This window comes from Phyllobates terribilis, unplaced genomic scaffold (genome assembly GCF_046119375.1).
Source record: "Phyllobates terribilis strain yellow unplaced genomic scaffold, ASM4611937v1 Scaffold_5__5_contigs__length_657084704, whole genome shotgun sequence".
Taxonomy (NCBI): Eukaryota; Metazoa; Chordata; class Amphibia; order Anura; family Dendrobatidae; genus Phyllobates; species Phyllobates terribilis.
The window spans coordinates 125,695,207-125,699,406 of NW_027362765.1; the positions used below are offsets into that span (position 1 = coordinate 125,695,207).

The following is a 4,200-nucleotide window of genomic DNA, read 5'->3' on the forward strand; positions in this document are numbered from 1 at the left end:
GAAGGAGGGTAATATGGGAGACAAGGGGGAAGACATAATCAGGCAAAAACAATAAAGTAATGATAAAACAAAAGGAAAAATCCAAATAGAAATAATCTAGGAAAAAAATAAATGATAAATAAAAAATAGGGGGAATAACATAAAGGTCTACTGACAACTTACCCTCCATATCCTGAATCCCCATACTGTTTAAAAAATTGATTTGTTTCTGATCACAAGTCATAGTAAATTTTAATTCTGGCTATATACTGTTTAGTTGATTGTAAAATAAGCTCTAGGGTCTCAGTAGTACCATTCCATAGACAAAAAATGTCGTCTATGCACCTGCGCCATATTAGGCAGTGGGAACAGTAAAGATCATTTGTACAGACAAAACAATTCTCAAAGTTGGACATGAAACTATTGGCGTAAGGAGGTGCGACATGTGAGCTCCAGCTATATCATAGGCTCTCCGAGACATAAGGGCCACAATGGCCTTATCCAGAATCTGCATTTTAAATTTGCTGAGATCTGGTTGAAAGGTGATGCAAGTATAATCTGTTCTGTCAAAAGCTTTGATCTTAAACTCTCTGGCTGTTGTCATGTTACTGGTCTAGGTCTGTTTAAAGACTTTCTTTTATTCCTTAAATGCAGTTTCCACAGTAAACTTGTTACTGAAGATGTAACATTATTTGGCACCAAAACTATTGCGGCCACATGTAACTTTTTTCTTGTCATCATCATAGTTACTGGAGGTCAACAACTGTCCAAAGATGAGAGCTGGAACATAAACTTTCTCCACTTTGTGCTTCACAACAGAAATAACCTTCCCGTTATTCCATACACTGACTGTTATTCTCAGGGTCAATTGTGACTTTGATGCATGACATTGTTGCATCCCTTTGTTTGTTATCAGCGGCATTTACTAAGACTTCATCAAAGATCTTATAGAAGCCAGGGACAAATGTTACTTCTCTGCAGTTTAATCCCTCCTGTTCATCATACACCCACATTAGCTGAGTTACAGGCTCTACAGAGCCAATGTACAGTACAGACCAAAAGTTTGGACACACCTCATTTAACAATTTTTCTGTATTTTCATGACTTTGAAAATTGTACATTCACACTGAAGGCATCTAGACTATGAATTAACACATGTGGAATTATATACTTAACAAAAAAGTGTGAAACAACTGAAAATATGTCTTGTATTCTAGGTTCTTCAAAGTAGCCACCTTTTGTTTTGATGACTGCTTTGCACACTCTTGGCATTCTCTTGATGAGCTTCAAGAGGTAGTCACCGGAAATGGTTTTCACTTCACAGGTGTGCCCTGTCAGGTTTAATAAGTGGGATTTCTTGCCTTATAAATGGGGTTGGGACCATCAGTTGTGTTGTGCAGAAGTCAGGTGGATACACAGCTGATAGTCCTACTGAATAGACTGTTAGAATTTGTATTATGGCAAGAAAAAAGCAGCTAAGTAAATAAAAACGAGTGGCCATCATTACTTTAAGAAATGAAGGTCAGTCAGTCTGAAAAATTGGGCAAACTTTGAATGTGTCCCCAAGTGCAGTTGCAAAAACCATCAAGCGCTACAAAGAAACTGGCTCACATGAGGACCGCCCCAGGAAAGGAAGACCAAGAGTCACCTCTGCTTCTGAGGATAAGTTTATCCGAGTCACCAGCCTCAGAAACCGCAGGTTAACAGCAGCTCAGATTAGAGACCAGGTCAATGCCACACAGAGTTCTAGCAGCAGACACATCTCTACAACAACTGTTAAGAGGAGACTTTGTGCAGCAGGCCTTCATGGTAAAATAGCTGCTAGGAAATCACTGCTAAGGACAGGCAACAAGCAGAAGAGACTTGTTTGGGCTAAAGAACACAAGGAATGGACATTAGACCAGTGGAAATCTGAGCTTTGGTCTGATGAGTCCAAATTTGAGATCTTTGGTTCCAACCACCGTGTCTTTGTGCGACGCAGAAAAGGATGAACGGATGGACTCTACATGCCTGGTTCCCACCGTGAAGCATGGAGGAGGAGGTGTGATGGTGTGGGGGTGCTTTGCTGGTGACACTGTTGGGGATTTATTCAAAATTGAAGGCATACTGAACCAGCATGGCTACCACAGCATCTTGCAGCGGCATGCTATTCCATCCGGTTTGCGTTTAGTTGGACTTCATTTATTTTTCAACAGGACAATGACCCCAAACACACCTCCAGGCTGTGTAAGGGCTATTTGACCAAGATGGAGAGTGATGGGGTGCTACGCCAGATGACCTGGCCTCCACAGTCACCAGACCTGAACCCAATCGAGATGGTTTGGGGTGAGCTGGACCACAGAGTGAAGGCAAAAGGGCCAACAAGTGCTAAGCATCTCTGGGAACTCCTTCAAGATTGTTGGAAGACCATTTCCGGTGACTACCTCTTGAAGCTCATCAAGAGAATGCCAAGAGTGTGCAAAGCAGTCATCAAAGCAAAAGGTGGCTACTTTGAAGAACCTAGAATATAAGACATATTTTCAGTTGTTTCACACTTTTTTGTTAAGTATATAATTAAACATGTGTTAATTCATAGTTTTGATGCCTTCAGTGTGAATGTACAATTTTCATAGTCATGAAAATACAGAAAAATCTTTAAATGAGAAGGTGTGTCCAAACTTTTGGTCTGTACTGTAGGTATCAGGACGGAGCAATATATGCTCCAATTGAGTCTTCTTTTGGTATATTCTCTCAACAGACAGGCGCTTGTTGTCAGCTTTCTTCACTTTATCCACTATGGGCTTATTGTCTAAGAGGGGTTTAAGTGGTTCAGACTCCATCTTGTCACGTTAACTGACACGGACAACAGCGATAAAACTGTAGCTCTTCGCCCACAACGCGCTTGCCTCGCTTCCTTGCCGTGTACTACAATAATCTGTTTTATATGTGATTTTACATGCTGTATGCAGCAGCATTTCAGTTAGCTTGTGGATAGGATTAACAGTTAGAAGCCAGCCCAGGTGGGAAGAAATTTCATGGGCACAGCTAGATCATGTTTTTTTTTGAGAAGTTAGGAAGAAGAGATTGAAGAGATAAGAAGTGTTATCATTTAGAAGACCACAAGTGTTGGTGACAGAAGATACTAAGGGTTAAAAGTTCTAGAACAAGTTATACCACAACAATCTAGAAGGCCGAATTGCAGAGATAGAAGGAAAAATAATAAGAAGGTTCCTGTCCACCTTCAGTTAGTAAGCAATAAATAGAACTGAGGGAGGCATAATTCCCCTAGGCAGCTATAAGGAATGGGCTATGGGTCAACATGTAAAACTGATCCTGGAGGGAGTACAGAAGTCTTTTCCGACCAGGAAGAAGTACAGGGTATCTACTGTAGTGAAGGATATAGAAAGTTGATGTTCAGAGATGCACAGCTCTCAGAAATACTCAGCCACTCTGAAATCGTAACAATACCATCAAGACATGCCATATGTAACTGAAACGAAGTATGAGCCTCTGCCTAATGCAAAAGCAATGTTGAAGAATTACTGTATTTCCTACCAAGTGTCGAAACCCTGTTTGAAGCATGCCAGTAAAGCTGTTTTTAACTTTTTACAACAGACTCTGGTTTTGCTGGATCGTTGTAAAATATCAAAGTCCCCCTACCATCAAACCACTTGTGGCCTAAGAAGGGGTAAGCAGAAAACCCCCACAGAGCACACCCAAGCTCAGGGGTACCGTAATTGGGTGGTAAGGGATGCAAAGTAAACCTCGCCGCAGGTGGTTCCTTACACAAACTCTCAAACAAGACTTCCAACTGGCACCCCAATAAGCCAATGATGGAGTTACTCAATAATTCTATTTTATATCTTCAATTCCCAATGTGTGATAAACTTTTTTTTAAAAAAATGTATAGATAGACAATGAAGTGGTAAATATTAGATGGATGGATCGGTGGTCGGATCCTTACTTATCTAAGGTCCGTCACGTACCCAGCATTTTCTGTCTAATTTTATTGAAGCTGAGACACACGAAGAATGGTGGAGAAAGGAGGGAAGAGTGGACAGGGACTCAACATTTATAAAAGTCAGGGTGACTTGGTGACTGAATGACATCTCCATAACTGCTAAAATGTCTGGTTCCATTAGGCTAGTATCTGGATCTAGGCTTATAAAGCGGTAGATCAGAATATAGTTTGAAATATTTACCCAAAGGATTGACTTTAAAGAGAACATATCACCAATCTGT

At 40.7% G+C, this 4,200-nt stretch overlaps 1 pseudogene; it reads right to left on the reverse strand.

The window, feature by feature from the left end:
- Window positions 1-334: 334 nt before the first annotated feature.
- Window positions 335-2,831, reverse strand: LOC141271484 (DNA topoisomerase 2-alpha pseudogene; annotated as a pseudogene).
- Window positions 2,832-4,200: the final 1,369 nt, after the last annotated feature.